General features: G+C 42.6%; 1 protein-coding gene and 1 long non-coding RNA gene across 15 annotated transcripts in view; one reads left to right on the forward strand and one right to left on the reverse strand.

Moving 5' to 3' along the window:
* Positions 1-18,283, reverse strand: part of LOC129051415 (uncharacterized) — a 32,166-nt gene extending 13,883 nt beyond the window's left edge. For all 3 annotated transcript variants that reach the window (XR_010136131.1, XR_010136130.1, XR_010136128.1), the window contains exons 1-2: positions 17,907-18,283; positions 70-236 (exon numbers count right to left, since the gene is read on the reverse strand). This is a non-coding gene — a long non-coding RNA (uncharacterized LOC129051415). The remainder of the gene's footprint in view (positions 1-69; positions 237-17,906) is intronic.
* A 111-nt stretch (positions 18,284-18,394) lies between these two features.
* Positions 18,395-24,060, forward strand: part of SCMH1 (Scm polycomb group protein homolog 1) — a 243,372-nt gene continuing 237,706 nt past the window's right edge. For 5 of the 12 annotated variants that reach the window (XM_054537348.2, XM_063713070.1, XM_063713119.1 and 2 more), the window contains exon 1: positions 18,423-18,553. The gene's annotated coding sequence lies outside the window, so the exon portion shown is untranslated. Of the gene's footprint in view, positions 18,554-24,060 lie in introns of all 12 variants that reach the window. The other 7 variants (XR_010136117.1, XM_063713088.1, XM_063713110.1 and 4 more) reach the window with 5 other exon arrangements.

Here is a 24,060-nt window from a genome sequence, read left to right on the forward strand (position 1 = left end):
TACCAGTGAGAAGCAAGTCACAGCACCACTGCAGACACCCACCCCCACCACTCAAACAGAAGGAATTACAGAAAGCCATGACATCAGCAGGTGGGATGGTGAGCAACCTCCCCAAGAGTCTGTCTGCCACAGGAACTGAGAGGAACCTCGTGAAGGATTTTCCTTGTGCGGCTGGTAGACACAGACTTGTGGGATAACAGAGCTCTAAGGCATCATGTCTCACCATTTCACATTACCTAGAAGAAAACAGAAACCCAGACAGCAAAGTCAGACTAGAATCCAGACCTTCTGACTTTCAGTTTCCAACATACTCTACTGGTTCCATTTCTACTTATTGTCAGGACTCTGAAGCCACAAGCTGGAAAGTTAGATGGCACTTTGAAGTTGTAGCTCAGTGGGTATTGGAATGTCTTAGAATACCTTCAGAATAAATTCAAATCCTTAGCATGACATTCAAGGCCCTTTGACTACCTGGCCCAACCAAGTGTTTTTTCCTTTTTGTCTCACCTCTTGCCATTCTCCCCTGGTATGATGGCACCATGTCAGCGATGACATGGGTACATTACGTGAAAGTGTAGCATATGTCAACAGAGAACTATTTGGTGCTTCCTGGTGGTGCCTCCCTCCCTTTACATATTCTCCACCAGGAATGCCCCTCATTTTCTATGCCTAGAAAATAAACAAAGCAGGGAGTGGCCAAGATGGCCAACTAGAAGCAGCTAGTGTGAGTGGCTCTTAAAGAGAGGTACAGAAGGGGCGAGTAAATACAACACCTTCAACTAAAACATTCAGGTACTTGCATTGGGATTAATCAAGGAAACAACTTGACCCAGAGAATGAAGAAAAGCAAGACAGGACAATGGCCCACCTGGGAGCAACACAGAGCCCAGGGATCCTCCCTCGCCCAGGAAAGCTGTGAGTGAATGAGCGATCCTAGGAAACCATGCTTCTCCCATAGATATTTGCAACCCTCGGGTCAGGAGATATCCTTATGAACCCACACTACTAGGGCCTTCAGTCTTCTGTCTGACAAAGCTATGTGGAGTCTTGGCAGAGCAGCTGCTCAGGCATGCATAGAAACCCTGGAACCTTAGATACTCGGGGTTTCTAGCAAAAGTAGCTGCAGCTCCAGCAAAGTGGGAGGTTAAACTCTTGTACGTACCCCTAGGAAGGAGACTGAATCCAGGGGGCTGAGCAGAAACAGCCTACAGGCCCCACTTCCATGGCACCTCACAAGATAAGACCCACTGGCTTGGAATTTCAGCAAGCTACCAATAGTGGCATTGCATCTCCCTAAGAAGGAGCTCCCCATGGGAGGGGTGGGCCGCCATCTTTGCTGTTCAGGCATCTTAGCCGTTCCAGCCTTTAGGCTTTGGAGAGTCTGAGCCAACCTGGGGCGGAAGAGATCCCCCAGTACAGCACAGCAGCTCTACCAAAGTGTAGCCCGACTGTTGCTTTAAGCAGATACCCCATCCCATTCCTCCTCAGTGGGTAGGACCTTCCAACTGGGGCCTCCAGCCACCCCTACCTGAGCTCTCCAGCCAATAGAGATCTGAAGTCCCCCTGGGACTGCGCTCTTAGAGGGTGGGGTGGGCCACCATATTTGATGTTTGGGTGACTTAGCTGTTCCAGCCTTTGGGCATCAGAGTGTCCGAAGCAACCAGGGGCTGAAATGGATTCCCAGCACAGCACAGCTGCTATACCAAAACATGGCCAGACTGCTTTTTTTTAAGTAGGTCCTGATCCCATTCCTCCTCGCAGGGAAGGACCTCCCAACTGGGGTCCCCAGCCACTTCCTACAGGTGCCTTTGGGCCCACAACAGGCTTGTACCGCCCTGGGACAAAGCTCCCAAAGGGAGGGACAGGCTGCCATCTTTGCTATCTTACAGCCTTCACTGGTGACACCTACTGGTTCTGGAAAATCCAAGGCGACTGGAGACTGGAGCAGGCCCCAACCATACTGCAGCAGCCCTATGGAAAAGTAGCCACAGTGTTACGTGGGTGCCTATTCCCATATCTCCTCACCAGGCAGGTTCTCCAGGCTGGGGCCTCCAGCCACCCCCTGCCAGAGCTATCAAGTCAGTACCAACTCAGCAACTCCCTGCACAGAGCCGCCAGGGGCAACTGATACCCTCTCAACCATGCCTCTGCAGTGGAACTGCCCTTGCCACCCTCAGACTAATGAATGGGCAAAGACCCTAAGTGCCTCATCCATACCTCCAAGCTGTAGTTGACCCAAGAAGATGAGGCCAGTCCATCTCCTATAGGACCCACACACCCACCACAGCTCGTCACCAGACAGGGAACCACTAGCTTGAGCCCACAGCACAAACCCTCCATCTTGGGCTGACTGCACTGAGTGATTACTGACCTGCATCTCCTGGGGGTGGAGCCCCTAGGAGACAAGCAAATGACCCTGGCCACCACTACTACTAAGATCTCTTCCTCTGCTGCCTGTAAGCTGGGGAAGGAACATAAACACTGAGATCTCCCCAGAGCTGCAGTGGGCAGCCCAGGAGTGTCAAGTCATGAACTACAGCCAGCACTCAAGAAGGAGAGGAACCCACACTTTCAGAGCACTGAGAGGGAACACAGCTGCAACTGTTAGGAAACACAGGGGAGCCATACAACTAAGCAAAAGTCTATCAACTGACCAAGAATCCCAAATGCCACCTGCTGGCTCACACTCCAAAGCTCCAACACCAAAAATACCTCACTAACATACCCTCCTCTGAAACCAGAGACAAGAAGTCAACTTCAAATAAAGACCCTATGCAAAACCTTGGCCCAGTAGAAAAATCCAGAAAAGAAATCTATTGTCTGTACTCAATCTACACTGCAGTTAAAGGAACACTCACAATGCAGAGATGAGAAAGAACCATTGCAAAAACTCCAGTAACTCAAATGGCCAGAGTGTCATACGTCCTCCATACAACCACACCAGTTCTCCAACAAGAGTTTTTAACCTGGCCAAACTGGCTGGAATGACAGAAATTGAATTCTGAATATGGATAGGAAGAAAAATAGGAACAAGGATGGCAAAACCCAATTCAAGGAAAATAAGAATTACAATAAAGTGATACAGGAGCGGAAGAACAAAATAGCTAGTATAAAAAAAGAACCTACTGAGTCTGACAGAACTGAATAACACAATACAAGAATTTCACAATGCAATCACAAATATTAACAGCAGAATAAACCAAGCTGAGGAAAGAATCTCAAAACTTGAAGACTGGTTCTCTGAAATAAGACAGACAGAAAAAAATAAAGAAAAAAGAATAAAAAGGAATGAACAAAACCTCTGAGACGTATGGGATTATGTAAAGAGGCCAAATCTATGAATCACTGGCATTCCTGAAAGGGAGTGGGAGAAAGAAAAACAACTTGGAAAATATATTTCAGGATATCATCCATGAAAACTTCCCCAACTTTGTTCCCAAAATATTCTACACAAGAAGACCATCCCAAAGACACATTATCATCAGATTTTCCAAGGTCAGAATGAAAGAATGAATGTTAAAGGCAGCTAGAGAGAAAGGGCAGGTCACCTAAAAAGGGATCCCCATCAGGCTAACAGCAGACCTCTCAGCCGGAACCGTGCAAGCCAAAGGAGATTGGGGGCCTATATTCAAAATTCGTAAAGAAAAAAACTTCAACCAATCATTTCATATCCAGCCAAACTAAGCTTCCTTAGTGAAGGAGAAATAATATCATTTTCTGATAAGCAAATGTTGAGGGACTTCATTACCACCAGACCTGCCTTACAAGAGATCCTGAAAGGAGAACTAAATATAGAAAGGAAAGACCACTACCAGCTAATACAAAAACACACTTAAACACACAGACCAGTGTCACTGTAAAGCAACCACACAAATAAGCCAACATAATGACCAGCCAACAGCAGAATGACAGGATCCAATCCACACATATAAATATGAACATTGAATGTAAACAGGCTAAATGCCCCTCTTAAAAGGCACAGAGTGGCAAGCTGGATAAAAAAAAGTAAGACCCAATGGTATGCTGTCTTCAAGAGACCCATCTCACATATAATGACACTCATGGGCTCAAAATATCAATAAAGGGATGAAGAAAAATCTACCAAGGAAACAGAAAACATAAAGCCGGGTTTACAGTCCTGATTTCAGACAAAACAGATTTCAAACCAACAAAGATCAAAAAAGACAAGCAAGTGCATTACATAATGGTAAAGGGTTCAATTCAACAAGAAGACCTAATTATCCTAAATATATATGTCCCCAATGCAGGAGCACCCAGATTCATAAAGCAAGTTCTTAGACACCTACAAAGAGACATAGACTCCCACAAAATAATAGTGGGGGACTTCAACATTCCACTGACAGTATTAGATCATTGAGGCAGAAAATTAACAAAGATATTCAGGACCTAAACTCAGCATTGGACCAAATGGAACTGATAGACTTTTACAGAAATCTCCATCCAAAAACAACACAATATACATTGTTCTAATTGTCACATGGCACATACTCCAAAAATGACCACATAATTGGACATTAAACAGTCCTCAACTAATGTAAAAAAACCGAAATCATACCAAACACACTCTCAGACCACAGTGCAATAAAAATAGAAGTCAACACAATGAAAATCACTCAATTACACAGAAATAACCATACAATTACCAGAAATTAAACAACGTATCCTGAATGACTTTTGGGTAAATAATGAACTTAAAGCAGAAATAAAGAAGTTCTTTGAAAATAATGAGAACAAACATAAAACATACCAGAATCTCTGGGACACAGCTAAAACAGTGTTAAGAGGGAAATTTATAGCACTAAGTGCCCACATCAAAAAGGTAGGAAGATCTCAAGTTAACAACCTAACTTCACAACTGAAGAAATTAAAGAGGCAAGAACAAATCAACCCCAAAGCTAGCAGAAGATGAGAAATAACAAAAAATCAGAGCTGAACTGAAAAAAATCGAGACACAAAAAGCTATTCAAAAGATCAATGAATCCAGGAATTGGTTTTTTGAAAAAATTAATAAAACAGGCTACTAGCTAGACTAATTAAGAAGAAAAGAGAGAAAATCCAAATAAACATAATTAGAAATGACAAAGGGGTTACTACTTACCCCACAGAAATAAAAGCAACCATCAGAAACTACTATGAACACCTCTACACATACAAACTAGAAACCCTAGAAGACATGGATAAATTCCTGGATACATACACCCTCCCAAGACAGAGCCAGGAAGAAACTGATTCCCTGAACAGACCAATAACAAGTTCCAAAATTGAATCAGTAATAAATAGCCTACCGACCAAAAAAAAAAAAAAAAAAACCTCAGGACCTGATGGATTCACAACTGAATTCTGTCAGATGTACAAAGAAGAGCTGGCACCATTCCTACAGAAACTATTCCAAAAAATTACAGAGGAAGGACTTCTCAACTCATTCTATGAGGCCAGCATCATCTTGATACCAAAACCTGGCAGAGACACAACAAAAAAAGAAAACTTCAGCCCAACATCATTGATAAACATCAACACAAAAATACTCAACAAAATACTTGCAAGATTCATTCCCAGGATGCAAGGTTGGTTCAACATACAAAAATCAATAAATATGATTCATCACACAAGCAGAACTAAAGACAAAAAACACATGATTATCTCAATAGATGCAGAAAAGGCTTTTGATAAAATTCAACATCCCTTCATGTTAAAAACTCTCAATAAACTAGGTACTGAAGGAAGAAACATCAAAATAATAACAGCTGTCTATGACAAATCCACAGCCAACATTATCCTGAATGGCAAAAGCTGGAAGCATTCCTCTTGAAAACCAGCACAAGACAAGAATACCATCTCTCACCACTTCTGTTCAACGTAGTATTGGAAGTCCTGGTCAAGGCAATCAGGCAAGAGAAAGAAAGGACATCCAAATAGAAAGAGAGAGAGGAAGTCAAACTATCTCTGTTTGCAGACAACATGATTCTTTTTTTTTTTTTTTTTTTTTTTTTTTTTGAGACACAGTCTCACTGTGTCACCCAGGCTGGAGTGCAATGGCACAATCTCGGCTCGCTGCAAGCTCTGCCTCCCAGGTTCATGCCATTCTTCTGCCTCAGCCTCCAGAATAGCTGGGACTATAGGCACCCACCACCAAACCTGGCTAATTTTTTTTGTATTTTTAGTAGAGACAGGGTTTCACCATGTTAGCCAGGATGGTCTCAATCTCCTGACCTCGTGATCCACCTGCCTTAGCCTCCCAAAGTGCTGCGATTACAGGCGCGCGCCACTGCTCCCAGCCAACATGATTCCATATCTAGAAAACCTCATAGTCTTGGCCTGTGAAAGCTCCTTCAGCTGATAAATAACTTCAGCAAAATTTCAGGATACAAAACCAATATACAAAAATCACTAGCATTTCTATACACCAACCAAGTAAACTGACAGCCAGATCGGGAAGGCAATCCCATTTATAACTGCCACAAAAAATAAAACAAAATACCTGGGAATACAGCTAACCAGGGAAGTGAAAGATCTCTACAATGAGAATTACAAAACACTGCTCAAAGAAATCAGAGAAGACACAAACAAATGGAAAAACATTCCATGCTTATGGATAGGAAGAATCAGTATCATTAAAATGGCTATACTGCCCAAAGAAATTTACAGATTTAGTGCTATTCCTATCAAACTACTGACAACATTCTTCACAGAACTAGAAAAAAAAAATTTTTAATTTATATGGAACCAAAAAAGAACCCAAATAGCCAAGGCAATCCTAAGCAAAAAGAACAAAGCTGGAGGAATCACATTACTCAACTTCAAACTATACTACAAGGCTACAGTGGCCAAAACGGCATGGTACTGATACAAAAACAGGCACATAGCCCAATGGAACAGAACAGAGATCCCAGAAATGAGGCTGCACGTCTACAACCATCTGATCTTTGACAAAGCTGACAAAAGCAATGGGGAAAAGACTCCGTATTCAATAAATGGTGCTGGGACAACTAGCTAGCCATATGCAGAAGATTGAAGCTGGATCCCTTCCTCACACCATATACGAAAATCAACTCAAGATGAACTAAAGACATAAATGTAAAACCCAAAACTAGAAAAACCCTAGAAGACAACCTAGACAATACCATCCTGGACATAGGAACGGGCAAAGATTTCATGACAAAGACATTGAAAGCAATTGCAACAAAAGCAAAAATTGACAAATGGAACCTAATTAAACATAAGAGCTTCTGCACAGCAAAAGAAACTATCAACAGACAACCTAAAGAATGAGAGAAAATATTTGCAAACTATGCTTCTGACAAAGGTCTAATATCCAGCATGTATAAAGAACTTAAATTTATAAGAGAAAAACAAACAACCCCATTAAAAAGTGGGTAAAAGACATGAACAGACACTTCTCAAAAGAAGAAATAACGCAGCCAACAAGCATATGAAAACAAGCTCAATATCACTGATCATTAGAAAAATGCAAGTCAAAACCACAATGAGATACCATCTCATACCAGTCAGAATGACTATTATTAAAAAGTCAAAAAATAACAGATGCTGATGGGGAGGTTGCAGAGAAAACCCTTATACACTGTTGATGGGAGTGTAAATTAGTTCAACCATTGTGGAGAGCAGTATAGCAATTCCTCAAAGAGCTAAAAGTAGAACTACCATTTGACCCAGCAATCTCATTACTGGGTATATACCCAGAGGAATATAAAGCATTTTACCATAAGACATATGCATGCAAATGTTCATTGCAACACTGTTCACAATAGCAAAGACATGAAATCAACCTAAATGCCCATGAATGACAGACTGGATTTTAAAAAATGTTGTACATAAAAAAAAGTCAGGTAGTGCATCACACTACCTGACTTCAAACTATACTACAAGGCTACAGTAACCAAAACAGCATGGTACTGGTACCAAAACAGAGATATAGATCAATGGAACAGAACAGAGCCGTCAGAAATAATGCCACATATCTACAACTATCTGATCTTTGACAAACCTGACAAAAACAAGAAATGGGGAAAGGATTCCCTATTTAATAAATGGTGCTGGGAAAACTGGTTAGCCATATGTAGAAAGCTGAAACTGGATCCCTTCCTTACACCTTATACAAAAATCAATTCAAGATGGATTAAAGACTTAAATGTTAGACCTAAAACCATAAAAACCCTAGAAGAAAACCTAGGCATTACCATTCAGGACATAGGCATGGGCAAGGACTTCATGTCTAAAACACCAAAAGCAATGGCAACAAAAGCCAAAATTGACAAATGGGATCTAATTAAACTCAAGAGCTTCTGCACAGCAAAAGAAACTACCATCAGAGTGAACAGGCAACCTACAAAATGGGAGAAAATTTTCGCAACCTACTCATCTGACAAAGGGCTAATATCCAGAATCTACAATGAACTCCAACAAATTTACAAGAAAAAAACAAACAACCCCATCAAAAAGTGGGCGAAGGACATGAACAGACACTTCTCAAAAGAAGACATTTATGCAGCCAAAAAACACATGAAAAAATGCTCATCATCACTGGCCATCAGAGAAATGCAAATCAAAACCACAATGAGATACCATCTCACACCAGTTAGAATGGCAATCATTAAAAAGTCAGGAAACAACAGGTGCTGGAGAGGATGTGGAGAAATAGGAACACTTTTACACTGTTGGTGGGACTGTAAACTAGTTCAACCCGTGTGGAAGTCAGTGTGGCGATTCCTCAGGGATCTAGAACTAGAAATTCCATTCGACCCAGCCATCCCATTACTGGGTATATACCCAAAGGACTATAAATCATGCTGCTATAAAGACACATGCACACGTATGTTTATTGCAGCATTATTCACAATAGCAAAGACTTGGAACCAACCCAAATGTCCAACAATGATAGACTGGATTAAGCAAATGTGGCACATATACACCATGGAATACTATGCAGCCATAAAAAATGATGAGTTCACGTCCTTTGTAGGGACATGGATGAAATTGGAAATCATCATTCTCAGTAAACTATCGCAAGAACAAAAAACCAAACACCGCATATTCTCACTCATAGGTGGGAATTGAACAATGAGAACACATGGACACAGGAAGGGGAACATCACACTCTGGGGACTGTTGTGGGGTGGGGGGAGGGGGGAGGGATAGCATTGGGAGATATACCTAATGCTAGATGACGAGTTGGTGGGTGCAGCGCATATGTAACTTACCTGCACATTGCACACATGTACCATAAAACCTAAAGTATAATAATAATAATAATAATAATGATAATAAAATAAAAAAATAAAAAAATAAAAAAATAAAAAAATAAAAAAATGTTGTACATATACACCACTGAATATTATGCAGCCATAAAAAAGAATGAGATCATGTTTTTTGCAGGAACATGAATGGGGCTGGAGGCTATTATCCTTAGCAAACTAATGCATGAATAGAAAATCAAACACTGCATGTTTCCACTTATAACTGGGAACTGAATGATAAAAATTTATGAACACAAAGAAGAAAACAACAGACACTAGGGTCTACTTGAGCGGGGAGGGTGGGAGGCTGGAGAGGAGCAGGAAAAATAACTATTGGGTACTGAGCTTAATACCTGGGTGATGTAATAATATGTACAACTAACCCCCATGACACGTGTTTACCTACGTAATAAACCCTGACATGTATCCCCAAACCTAAAATAAAAATTAAAAATAAACCAACAAAACAAATGGAAAAATAAAACTGCTTATCCTTTGAGTCCCAGCTCAAATGCCACCTTCTCTGTGAAACCTTTCTTAATTCTTGTAGGCAGAATTAATCCCTCCCTCCATTTTGCTCTTAGAATCTTGTACAGTTTCTGTATAGCCCTTTTCATATGTATGACAGTTGTTATTGAATTCCGTCTCTCCTATGACATTAGGACCTTAAAGCAGGGTTGTTAGAATGATGTGAAACAAATTTGGTTTAAACAAGTCTATCATGCCAGCTGGCCCTGTCAAGAGACTATCAACAGCTTCTCCTGCTGAGCTGAGATACCAGCAAAGCTAATGAGAGTATTTATTTCAAAGCAGATGTCCCCAGAAGCTGATAGTCGAGGAAAGGCTAGCTCAATCCCCAGCACTGCTCCATATAGTAAATCTTTACTGATCGATTGAATAGGATTGTCATTCAACAATAATTCAATCACTTGTGTACAGTTGACCCTTGAACAACATGGGTTTGAACTGCATGGGTCCATTTTACACAGACTTTTTTCAATATACCGAAAAATTTTTTGGAGGTTTGAGACAATTTGAAAAAACTCAGACAAACCACGTAACCTAGAAATATCAAAAAATTTAAGAAAAAGTTTTATGTCATGAATGCATAAAATATATGTAGAAACAATTCTATTTAATCACTTATGACAATAAAATATATACAAATCTACTGTAAAAAGTTAAAATTTGTTAACCATGGTGGCTTATACGTGTAATTCCAGAACTCTGGGAGGCCTAGGTGAGAGGATTGCTTGAGCTCAGGAGTTCAAGACCAGCCTTGGGCAACAAAGTGAGACCTTGTCTCTATTTAAAAATCAAAAAATTAGCCAGGCATGGTGGTGCGTGCCTGTAGTCCCATCTACTCAAGAGGCTGAGGTGGGAGGATTACTTGAGCCCAGGAGATTGAAGCTGCAGTGAGCCGTGACTGTGCCACTGCAAGCGTGTCAGCCTGGGTGACACAGAAAGACCCTGTCTCAAAAAATAAAAAATAAATAAAATTTATCAAAACTTACGCACACAAACATTTACAGACCTTATGTACATAGTGCCATTTGCAGTTGAGAAAAATGTAAACAAACATAAATATGCAGTATTAAATCATAACTACAAGAAGTTAACTGCAGTGCATAAGGTACTACCGTAATGATTTTGGAGCCACCTCCTATAGCCATTGTGGTGAGCTCAGCTGTTGAGAGTATCCCTTAAAACAACCTGTGATGCTAATCATCTCCATGTGAGCCATTCATCTCTCCAGTAAACTGCATATCGCAGTAAAAAGTGATCTCTTGTGGTTCTCAAGTATTTTTCATCGTGTTTAGTACAATACCATAAATCTTGAATAACGCCATGGGACCTATACAAAGTGCCACTAGTGATGCTGGAAGTGCTCCCAAGAAGCAGAGAAAAGTCGGGACATTACAAGAAAAAGTTGAATTGCTTGACATGTGCTGCAGATTGATGTCTGCAGCTGCAGTTGCATGCTATTTCAGACAGATGATTCACCTTGTAAACAGACAATGTAAACTTATGGTATCGATAAATACAGTATAGTATTGTAAATGTATTTTCTCTGTTATATGATTTTCTTAATAACATTTTCTTTTCTATGGCTTATTTTATTGTAAGAGTACAGTATATAATACATATACAAAATATGTGTTAATAGACTATGTTATCAGTAAGGCTTCTGGTCAATAGTAGGCTATTAGTAGTTAAGTTTGGGGGGAGTCAAAAGTTACATGCAATTTTCGACTGTACAGGGGGTTGGCACCTCTAACCCCCACACTGTTCAAGGGCTAACTGTATACCAAAGGCTGGGCTTATACTAATAGTTCAAGTTACAGAGATAAGAAAAAGGCATGAACAATCAAAATCACAGGGGCTTGGGAAACAAAAAAAACCTGATTCAAAGCCAGACTGTTATTTACTAGCTATATGATCTTGAGCAAGTTATTTAACTTCTCTGACCTTAGTCTCATCAGTTAAAGAGGGGTAACAATACCTACACCATAAGGGTTGCTGTATGGATTACATAAGATTATATACACACCTGGCACATTGCAGGTGCTCAATAAATGTTAGTGCTGTGCCCCTTATCCATTTGTAGAGAATCAATAATAACACAGGCAATAATTATCATACTCTATGATCAATGCTATAATGCTAAGGAAGTGTAGATAATAGAGGAACTTGTTTTATTGAGCAGAGAAGAAGGAAAGGGAAAACTTCAAACAGAGGATGAGCAGGAGCTGGCTAGGAGGACCTTCCGAGGGAATAGTGTGGACCAACACGTGGCTGTCCTGGCTCCAAGTCTTCCTTTTTGTCTACTTCCAGATGAGGTGGCATCTAGGGCCTGAAGTGAGCCATCTCTTCCCTCTGTGACAGATGACTGACGTTTTCATTTCTTTGCCATACTACAGAAAGTGCCTCCTCTCTCAACCAGAAATATGAACTAATCCAATTTGCAGATGAGTTAATGCTGGGACCTGAAATGCACTGAATTCCAAAGTTCTGATTCCAAGAAGAATGTCAAATGAGTCTCACTCTCAATGCATGTGACACATTTAAAAAATATATATTTTAGGTGGATTTGATGCTGTTAAATTGAGACATATATATAAACTGTGAGTGATATAGTTGCTGTGGGAACCCTTGAAATCTCCTAACATTTTTACATCCACAATTTCATGATCTCAATAACTTAGACTCCCAGAATCCCAAAATGTTAGTAATAGAAGACCCCTTAGAGGCCTAACCTCCACATCTTCCTGATGGAGGAATGTAGGCCAAGACATGTAGAATGACCTGTCCAAAGCTGTACGGCAAAATCCTTAATTTCTGACACTGGAATGTAGGCCTGTAAGTTGGAAACCCAGCCCTCTTTCTCCTGTAGTACAGTTACTCCTGAGGGACTGTTTAGGGTAGGGTCTTTTTAACTGTACACTTCAGTAACAGATATTAATTTTGAGGAAGATTCATTTCTTTTGGGTCCAATTGGTGCTTTTAACAAAGTCAAACCTCAGATTCTTGACCATCTCCATAATATATATACAAGATATTTGATATATAATATATTAAGTATACATCATACTATATATCAAATATATATCAAACCTCAGGTTCTTGACCATCTCCATAATACTATGACCTAAAGGTGACAGAATCATAGACTCTTAGAGTAAGAATGAGATTTTAGAGGCTTACCTGGTTCAACTCATCTTCTACCAAAGAAATATCCTTCTTGAATGTATCCAGTGATGTACTCATTTCCCCAAGAGAATTATCCCATTGTTTGCCCATGAATGCTAGCATCATCAAGTAGAACTCTGTTTCTCTGTCTACTCTGTCCATTAAGAGAAAGGGAAGGAAGGGAATGGTGTTCACTTACTGAGCACCGTTTGGTTACCAGACACATGTGAGGGTCTTAGATATGTTACCTCACTTGATTCTTGAAACATCCCTATAAAGTAGATGTTCAACTTACAAACTAAAAAAATAATAGTTCAGAAAGTTTAAATAATGTGCCCAAATTTACCCATGGTCAGTGGAAGAGTCAAGTCCATGGACTCTCTTTGGTATGCTGAGAGGCCTTGTCTTCCCTGCCTCCTATCTCTCTTCAGTGTAGCTCTTTCAGCAGGCTGTGCTAGAGATTTCCTTTTAAAATAAAAATCTGCTTAAAGGCCTTTGATGGCTCTTCAATACCCACTCAAGGTAAATAGTTCAATACCCACTCAAGGTAAATAGTCCAAGCTCTTTAGCTTAATAATCAAGGCCCTTGACAATCTGGCTCCATCAAATATTGCAGGCTCACTTCCCTCTTTTTTTCCGATGCATCCTAGGTTTTCCATGAGGATGTCTTTTTGTCTTTGTTCATGCTGTACTTGCTGCCTAGGTGTCCTTCCCCTCCTTCTCTGCCTAAAAAAAGTCCTAGTTTTCCTTTAAGGTCCACTCAAATGTCACCTTCTTGGTGAAGTCTTCCCCAGTATCTCTGGGCTCAATGAACCCTCCTCTGCCTTCTCCACATTACAGAGGGCATTGCAAAGTCCTCTGTGATAGCCTCTTTTGCATTGTCACGGTCCTTTGTAGACTAAGATCCTTAAAGACAAGGATTGTACTTTACATTTATTTGCATTCCCAGTTCCTGGCACATAATAGGAGTTCCACAGATATGTGTGGAATAGAATTGAGGCCTAATCCTTTTCCACATGTTAGCCCTTCAATTATCTGAAGACCCTTCTAAGGCCTTGCCCTACCCCACTCTTCTCCTATTAATAGTTATTTCTTCTGCAGGCTAAATGTTCCCAACTCCTTTCAGCTGCTCCTTATAAAGTCTGATTTCCAGATTCCTTATCTGGTCATTTGCTTCTGGGTCATAATTTGTCAACATCCCTCTTTTAAAATATAATGCCTAGGACAAACTCAATAGCCCAAAGTCTGGCCATAGCAGAACAAAGAGAGGGGATTCCAAACTGTGATTCCAATCTACGACATTTTCTTGGCCATTACTGTGTGCCAGGAGGCTCTGCCTACTTTATTTTCTTTTACTCTTCAATAATCTGGTGAGGTAGGTGTCATTTCTTCCATTTTATAGATGAGGATATAAGCCATCTGGTAAGGCACTTTGAGAATAAGTTAAAGTCACAATTCCAGAGCACAAAGCGAACTTGTGATCAACTGATACCTTTAGATCATTCGTACATCAACTGCTGTAGTTATTATTTTTTCCAGTTACTGGCTAGTGACAGGCTTAAGGGCAACTGAGGACAAAGAGAATCAGTACCTTTAGAAGGGTGTGAAACCAAAGCATAGAGAAAAGGCAGGTTGGATTAATGACCACCTTCCTAACAATAACAGCCTTTATCTAGGAGCTCAAACAGAGACTGGAATGTCTTAACCACACAGCTTCCTGGAACTATTTTTACTTTGTATTTTACAAGAGGAGAAAGAGCAGAAGCGTCTTAGATAAACAACAAGGTTTGGGCTCAGCACATGTCTGAATCTGAACAGCCAGTGGGGCTCTGTGGTCACAAGGCAGATAATAAGGAGGTTGCCTCTTTGGTCTATGGCTTGGGTCTGAAAGGGTCCTACTGTGCGCATTCATTCTATAAATATAGACTGATCACCAACTGTGTTCCAGGCATGGTGTGAGGTGCTGTGATGTAATGAAGAACAAAGACAGAGTTCCAATCTGTGGAGCTTACAGTCAGGTGAAAGATAAGCATAAATGAAAATGATATGCACAGATCCTAGTAAATGCAATGATGAATGAAGGTGCCAGGCTACAAGGAGAGCAAAAGGAGGGGCATTTAATTTATCCTGGGGTGAGGATGGAAGAGAAGGTATCAGAGGAAGTTCCTGGGGAAGGTAGTCTTAATTGATGCGTAGGACTTAACGTGGTGAAGGCTCTTATGTATTTCAATGCATCCCCCCGACACCCCGCAACACACATACTTTATTTAAGCATCAGAAACCATCTTTCCCATTTCCTTTACCAACTCTTCCACTGGGTCATCAACAACATGAAAAAAAACAAAAACAAAAAACAAAACAAAAACTACTGTTTTTGTCAGTTCTGTCAGTGCCAGAATATCACTCCTTTTTGCTGTAATGTAGTAGAAAAGAGCAGACCTGGGGTTTCCTAGCATACCTCCTTTAAAAAAAAAATTACATCCTGATTAACTTGCCTATTTCTTCCCTCTCCATTGCCTCTATTTCTTGGCTTCCCCACACCTGTAACCCAAAGGTCACAGGGTCTGTCATAGCCCAATTCCACTCTCCAGTTGCCTCTTGGTTTTTAACCCCCCTTATTAAAATCCAAACATTAAACAACTAATAACACCCATGTGTAATTTGTTGTTTAATTGAACAGCACAGAACTGTTAATATGTTATGCTGTGCCCTGGGATATTAAATGGAATAAAAGCAAAGTACTATATTCAAGGAAACTACAGTCTAACTTAAAATACTACAATGGGAAACATTTCACACAGAGATTTTTACCAAGTGACAGTGGAGAGGAGGGAGAAATGAGTTCTTCCTGAGAAGTGTCAGAGAAGTTCTGAGCTGGATCTAAAAAAGAAGCAGGAGGCTGGGTGCGGTGGCTCACACCTGTAATATCCACTTTGGGAGGCCAAGGAGGGTGGATCACGAGGTCAGGAGATTGAGACCATCCTGGCTAACATGGTGAAACCCCGTCTCTACTAAAAATACAAAAAATCAGCTGGGCATGATGGCAGGCGCCTGTAGTCCCAGCTACTCAGGAGGCTGAGGCAGGAGAATGGCGTGAACCCAGGAGACGGAGCTTGCAGTGAGCTGAGATCGCGTCACTGTGTTCCAAACTGGATGACAGAGCAAGACTCCATCTCAAAAAAAAAAAAAAAGCAGGAATCCAAAGGACAATATGCATAATATTTTTATTTATTTATTTTTAGCAGATGTGGAAATATCTCCCTCATGCCAAGCCTTATCTAAGGCTACAGGTGTGAATAAGGTTCCTGATCTCAAGACACTTTCAGCCTAGAAAAGAGGTTTAGAAATATACTCCAATAATGGCAACATATATTGTGCCATGGACAGAGTTACAGAACAAACTCTTAGGGGAGTTCATAGAGAAAATGTTTAAGCGAACATTTCTCACTGGACATAGCAGGCAGAATTCTAAGGTAGCTTCCTAGATTAACCTTCATGTACACCTTCTGCATAGTCCCTGGGACAGTGGCTATGATGAATTTTACTCCTGTGATTAGGGTATGTGATGTGGCACAGGTGATCTTAAAGTAGAAAGATTATCTAGGTGGGTCTGACCTAATTACAAGTCCTTTAAAAGCTCATAGTGTTCTCTGAGTGGTTGAAGAAGGGAAATCAGAGATATTTAAAGAGTGAGAGGGAGTGACATGAGAGAGGTTCTCTGTTGATGAGATAAAAGGGATCACGTGGCAAGGACCTGAGCATGGTCCCCAACAGAGAGCTGGCAAAACAATGTAGCTGTGGGATCCTAGTCCTACAGGGACATGAATTCTGCCAACAGCCCGAAGGAGCCTGGGGCAGACCTTTCCCTTGTGGAGGTTCTAGACATCTTGATTTCAGCCTATGACACCACGAGCAGAAAACCCAGCCACACCATGCCAGTTTTCCGACCTACACAACTGTGAGTAAATCAATGGGTGTTGCTTTCAGCTGCAAATTTGTGCCAATTTGTTATGCAGGAATAGAAAACTAATATGAGCACTTATAACACTGTGCTCTCATTAGCTATTGACATAATAGTTTCCCCAACTATGGGCTCCTTAGATTTAGGCTCTAATTATCCTTGTAACCTCAGGGCTCTTCATGAGACAGGTACTCCCCAAAACGCCATGGAATGAAAGTTTAAATTAGACAACAGGGATGCAGATCAGAACCTGGATAGATTCTGACCATTTCCATTTCTCAAGAATGGGCAGACGGATACTGAGACCAATACCAGGATACAAGGAGGCGGCCCCCCTTCAGTCCAATGCTCTAAGACCTATTCTAGAGGCAAGGCAAGTAATACCAGGCTCAGCTGCCCCATCTGCTGCTCCAGCCTTGCTTAGGTGGACTTCCCTCCAAGGAGCATTGTTCACAGAAGGATCATTAACAAGACATTCCTGTGTGACCTGAGGATTGCCATGTTCTAAATGATGCCCACACCCACTCCACATCCAGCTCAGCAGAGGTCTCGGGATTTATATTGCACTGTATTTTCAAGCAGCCAAAACAGAAATCAAGACGTCAGTTTCCTAAGCTTCTAAAATGATGTGGTGGTTAAACCAATTGTGTGCCAGGCGCAGTGGCTCACGCCTGTAGTCCCAGCGCTTTGGGAGGCTGAGGCAGGAGGATCACTTGAGCCCAGTAATTTGAGGTTACAGTGAGCTATGATGGCGCCACTGCACTCCGACCTTGGGGACAAAGTGAGGCTCCAGCTCCATCTCTAACAAAACAAAAATAGAATTGTGTAGCCAACATTGCTGGCGGGCCTGGAAGAATGAGCCTGTGCATTGTACCTGGCCCATCACGTGCCCAGTGCGTACTTGTTCAAGGGATCACCGCAGGGAGGACTGAGGACGCTAACACTCACTAGGGCATCCAAGCACTAACTCATCTCTCACCTACCCTCTGGGTGCAGTGCTATCGTGTTGGAGAAGAGGCCCCTGGGTGGCTGTGCGAAGTAACTCGCCCAAGGTCACCACACAGCCAGCCACTAACCCGACGGGAGTCGCCCGAGGCGAGGCCCACGTCAGCCGGTCTCGGGGGCCCGACCGGTGGCTCCTCCACCAGCCCCACGCGGCCTCAGAGCGGGCTACTGGCGTCCTCGGGATTCGAGCCCGAGTCCTCGGCCTCGTCCCCGCCCTCGCGCCCTCTCAGGCCTCAGTTTACCCATCTACAGGACGCGGACCGGAGAGCTGGTCCGGGCGCCAGCTGGGCCCCCGGACCTGGGTCGGCAGGCCGGCGGGGTAAGGCCGGGCCGGGTCCCCGCGTGCCCTCCCTCCTCCAGCGCGCCGCCCCGCCCCCCGCGCGAGCCAACGGCCAAGGCGCGCGCCACCTCGCGGCGGGAGGCGCGGGTGAGGGGCCGGGGGAGCCCCCGCCCCGCCCCCCGCCTCAGCCGCCGCCGCCAGCTCGGTGGAGCCCCCCGCCGCCCGCCCTCCGCTCTCCCGAGCCGCCCGCCCGCCCCCTTCCCGCGTCTCCGCTCCCTCCCTGCGCAGCGGAAATATGGCGGCGGGAAGGGAGTGAGCCGCCCCGCGCCCCCGCCGCGCCCTCAGGTAAGCGCCTCGCGGCCGCCTCCGCCCGCCTAAGAGCTCGCGCCCTGAGGGGCCGCCTGGGGCCAGAGGGCGGTGGCGGGACCTGCGCAGCTGCTGCGCCCGCCCCCCCGGGCCGGGGTCCGCCTGTCCGTCTGTCTGGCCGGCCTGCCAGTCTGTGGTCCGCGCGGGGCCGGGCCCTCTCTCGGCCGTGTCAGCCCGGCCCCGAGCTCGGAGGCTGGTTCTGCATCTGCGGTCGGGCGGGCGGGGCCCACGGTCAGGTCGCGGCCCTGACGCCGCCAGGACGGCCCGGGAGCCCCGGCACAGGAAACCCAAGGCCGGGGGCCCTTTGGAGGGTCGGCGTGGGGGCAGTCCGTGTGGGTCGCCGTGTCCTGGCCGGCGGGTCCGGGTGGGCCGGGGCAGGCTGGCTGGGGGCCGAGGGCCGGGCGGCGGCGCGATCCCGTCTGCGCGGGTCAGACGGTCCCCTCCGGCGCCAGAGGTGGGAATGCCTGTGATTCTGGCCTGCCGGGTCCCGGTTCGGGGAAGGCAGGGACAGAGGTCGGCGGGGCGGCGTGGCCCCCACCGAGAGCTGGGGCGCCTAGGGCCCGGAGCTGTCAGCAGCGTCCTGGGGGCTGGGCCCCGGCCGGGCGACTCATGTGTGCCGCCTGCCCCGGTGCCCCGCCGGAAACCGGCAGGGAGAGCGGCCCCGCACCGAAGTGAGCCACAGCGGCCCTGGGGGCCAGACACGTGGGCACAGCTGTGTGCCAGCCCGAGAGCATCGAAAGTGGTTTCCAGACGATGGGTGAACCCCGGAATATCTCCTGACTGGAAGGGAATTTAAAAGTCATCTAGGGGGCGTTTTCTCTCATCCCATGCCAAAGTGTCTTTGAAAATCCCCAAATCCCCCCGATAATTTGACGAACCCGTTTGGAACCTCTTCCAGTGATCCGAAGCGAATCTCTTTAAAGGAAACCCATTCTGTTGCTGGACAGATTTGGTTATAAGTTGAAAGAAACAGCTGGCTCCCATCCTTCCTAGTTCTTTTCCCTTATGGGCAGCTGTTAAGATATCTGAAGTTAGTAATCATGTCCCCTGAGTCTTCACTTCCACTTTCTTCAGTTGTCTCTCATCTGCTGTGGTTCTCTAAACTGTCCTCTGGATGAGCTTATCCCCTTAAAGGAGAGTTTCTTAAAAGTGATCCTGGAGACAAAACCTAGTAAGTTTCTCTAAGAAACAGCCCCAAGGATTGACCTGCTTAAATCAAAAGTACTCTAGATTCCCTTCCTCATTTCTGTACTGTATTTTGAACTTAAAAAGAAAAAAAAAACATTTAGTAGTGTTTGTTCAAACAAACTAAAAGACATTTTGTGGAAATTTGGGGGTTTCCTTCCTTTTAAAAAATGTCTATAAACACTTTATCAAATGTTGCTAACTAATGTACATCAGAATGTTTTGTTAAAGTGTAATGTGCCATGCAAATAGAATAGCTCTTTTTTTTTTTTTAAACTCTGAAAAGGACTGAGACCTAGTTTAGTGCCAAACTGCAATTTTAATATTTGGTTGCAGAGGGAAATGCTTTATTACATTGAACTCTTTGCTCTATTTCTAACTGCCAGCAGAAGGCCCAAAATTACTATAAAAAAGAACACTTTTTGTTGCTTACTTACCAACCTCCTAAACTCTTGCCTAAGCAACTCCGCAAGTTAGTAATGTTTTAAGCCCAGTAGAGATGAGATGGCCTTGTAGATAAAAGGCCAAGCTCTTACATCTGGGATCCTGTTTAAGTACTAAGCAAAGTTTCACTGTTTTTACAACTTAGACAAGCACATACCAGCAGTCAGAATTGGTTCTTTATTTTTGTTCTTATGCCTTCATTTTTTAAATTGGTCAATAGTTTTGAACTTTGTAGCACATATGTCAAATTTTGATTTTTGGTATGTTTGTGCAAATGTTGTTCCCTTTTATGTAAGTTGGGTAAACATTTGCGTAGCACCATTCTCAGTGGAACTATACAGATCCAGAGGAAAGGCCTTGATTCCTTCCTTGCAAAGGACTTGGAGTGAAAGGTAGAGGATACTTAACTGTGAGAAAGAATTGATGTGAATATCCCACTGAAAATTTAAACTTAGGGCTGGATGCAGGGGCTCATGCCTATAATCCCAGCACTTTGGGAAGCTGAGGCAGGCAACTCTTTGAGGCCAGGAGTTCTGGACCAGCCTGGGCTATGTAGCAAGACCCTGTCTCTACAAAAAATAAAAATAAAAATATAGCTGGGCATGATGGTGCATGTCTGTAGTCTCAGCTACTCAGGAGGCTGAGGCAGGAGGACCGTTTGAGTCAAGGAGTTTGAGGCTTCAGTGAGCCATGATCACGCCATAGCAAGTGACAGAATGAGACCCCATCTTTTAAAAAAGAAAAGAAAATTTAAACTTGGTATGTTCTAACCTTCACTGTACACTTATGTACCTACTATGGGTCAAGCACTATGCTATGTACTGTGCTCAGCTGGGTTTACAAAGATTTCCAATCTTGTGGAGCTGGTAAATTAGATGCTTAAATAGATTATCTCAGAATAAAAATGAGAACTACGCATAGCTGAGATATACAAGGTGAGAGTAAAGGTTGCCCAAAGGTGAGGGCACTTAGACTAGCCTAGGAGTTAAAGGAAGGCTTTGGGAAGAGATGATATCTGACCCAAATCTTAAATGGTAGGTAGGAGTAAGTGAGACAAACATGAGCAGAAAGTGTCCTTCAAACAGAGAAAAAGCTTGAGCAAAGGCATCAATGTGAGAAAAGGAATGGCTTGTGTAGAGAACCACAAACAGTTTGGGACTGCTAGGAATATAACAATAAGTGATAAGTTGTAAGGCTGGAAATACAGTCAGAGGCCATGTCGTGATGGACCTTGTATGCATAAGTATCCTAAAATCAATTCAGTAGGTGGTTTTTTAAATTTTTATTTAATCACTGGAAGGTGTCTATCAGACATGGTTGAAGTAACATTTTTAAAATGTGGTCATAGGGATGAAGAGAAAGAAATGAATCTGAGAAAATGTATAAGGTTTTAATGATTGATTGTATGTGCAGGTGAGAGGGTGAGGAGTCCTGTGTGATGCTCGGGTTTTTGCCTTGGATGACTAAGGATATGTTGGTAATTTTAACTGAGACAGGAAACAATTGATGATGAGTTCAATTCTGGACTTGAAAATTTTCAATTTCTTGAGTTAGATCAGTGAGCAAATATAGCGGAAGTAAGCTGAGAAAAAAAAGAGGTGTGGTCAGAAAGTGGAATATCGGAGTTAAGTTGTCTGATATTGGGACTGTTCTAGGTGACAGCGAGGTCTCTGTGTATGGGTAGCTAAAATACAGCAGAGGCGAAGGTCAGTAAAGCTGAGTATGACAAGGAATTGCGAGGCTAGTGTATTGAATGAGTCATCTGTGTGGAGAGTGAAGTGATTGAGGATGATGGGATGTGGGGAAGAGAGAAAGATGTGACCCAGGTGCAGTAAAGATAGGGGATTAATCAGGAGGGTGGTAGATGACAGATGAGGAGGTGGGGTAGAGAGTGATATAGCCAGATGGTGCAAACCTTGAAGGAGGAGGGATTTTTAAACACAAGAGTGAAAAGGTAATAGTTTTTTTACTTTTCCTGCCTGGAAGCGGAATTCTGATCTCTTTATCTTTATTCAGGACTCATATTAATCATTCTGTTTGCTCAGAAGAGTCTGTTCTTAGTCTTGGAAAGTGGGAGGGCACATACCTCATATTGAATCCTTTCTGCTAATACTTAATGACAAAGGGCAGTGGAGATTTTTTCCTCTGATGATCATTAGTGGGTAGGTAGGGAACAATCAGATAAAGCAGTGAGGATATACCCATGGTTTTCTAGACAGAGTATACTGGAAAGAGCCTAGGCTTTGGAGGTAGAAACACTAAAATTCAGATCTAGACTCTGTCACTTACTAGCTTTATGACTGTAAACAAATTATTTAGCCTCTGTGAGCTTCAGTGTCCTTATCTGTAAAAAATTTATACTTCATAGGATATCACAAATATTACATGAAAAATATATACATACATACCATACACATAAAATCACAAGCGATTGGTGATTCATAGATACAAAGTAAATATTAGTTCCTTTCTTCCTTCCTTTAAGGGGCTTATGCTCTACTAGCTGAAATGAACCTTTTACATGCTTACCTAAATTATAAAATAGAACATAGTGAGTACTCTAAGGGAGGTAGTAGCAAAGTGATAAAGCAGTTCAGAGGAGGGAGCTGTCATTTCTAAACATTTGGAAACAAGGTTGGGCTTCATTTCAAAATGAATTTTACTTGGGCCATGAACAAATTTCAATAGTAAATAATTTAGGTAGATATATAAAATAGGGAAAGCATAGGCTATGGTATCTTTGTTAAAAATAGCTACCACAGGTTTGAGTATTGTATTTGTAAAAGTTAATAGTAGGAAATATGGCTAGAGAGATGGGCTGGGGCCTTGGTATTAAAGATCCAAAACTGTGATGCAGTTTGGAGTTGATTCTGGATACATTAGGGAGCCATACATTGAATGTCCTCTTTCTCTACCTCAGTTTACTGTCTGTAAAATGTATAGGCATCAATTCAGAAACTTCAAATTTTTGTTTGCAATAAACCAAATAAGAAATTCCACACTTGAAAATAAGTTCCTGTGTAGGCCAATTTTAGGTTAAAAAAATCTAAGATTTGTTTTGTAGTTGTAGGTTAATCTTTGCAGTAATCTTATTTGATTGATAGGCTTAGTGAGATTAAGAAACATACAAGATCTCACTGGTAGAAAGTGACCAAAGAAGCTCTAATTTCAAATTCTGTCTTTTTCATTCCTCCATACTGATTAAGATTTTAAAGGAAACCTGAGTTCCTCAATGTCACTAAAAATTAACCGCACAACCCCCGGCAGATCACTTTTACTTTGTCGTTTATAAAATGAAAGAAGATGTAGCTGTAAGGTTTAACTAAGATAAAGTGCAAAGTACTTTACATAATGTTGGTCACTTATCAGGCACTCAAATGTTGGGTCTTTCTCTCCCCATCTGTGAATGAGGGAATTTAACCACAGCATTCCAAGACCTTAGTGTTAACTGTCTAGCCACCAGTAAACTGCTAGAACTAATTACATTTGGCTTTCTGTATCCGTGGGTTCTGCATCTGTGTATTCAACCAATTATGGATTGAAAATATGGAAAAAAAGGGATGGTTGCATCTGTACTGAACATGTACAGACTTTTTTCTTGTCATTATTCCCTAAACAATAGTATAACAACTATTTACATAGCACTTGTATTGTGTTAGGTTTTATAAATAATCTAGAGATGTTAAAATATATAGGAGGATGTGTGTAGATCATAGGCAAATATGATTTTATGTAGGGACCCGATCATCCCTGGAATTTGGTATCCAAAGGGCATAGGGGGGCCCTGAAACCTTTTGATAACCTTATAGCCAGATAAATCCAGCAAGACTTATCACCTGTTATCTTTGTCCCAGAAT

The sequence above is a fragment of the Pongo abelii genome, chromosome 1, assembly GCF_028885655.2.
Source record: "Pongo abelii isolate AG06213 chromosome 1, NHGRI_mPonAbe1-v2.0_pri, whole genome shotgun sequence".
In the NCBI taxonomy this organism is placed as follows: Eukaryota; Metazoa; Chordata; class Mammalia; order Primates; family Hominidae; genus Pongo; species Pongo abelii.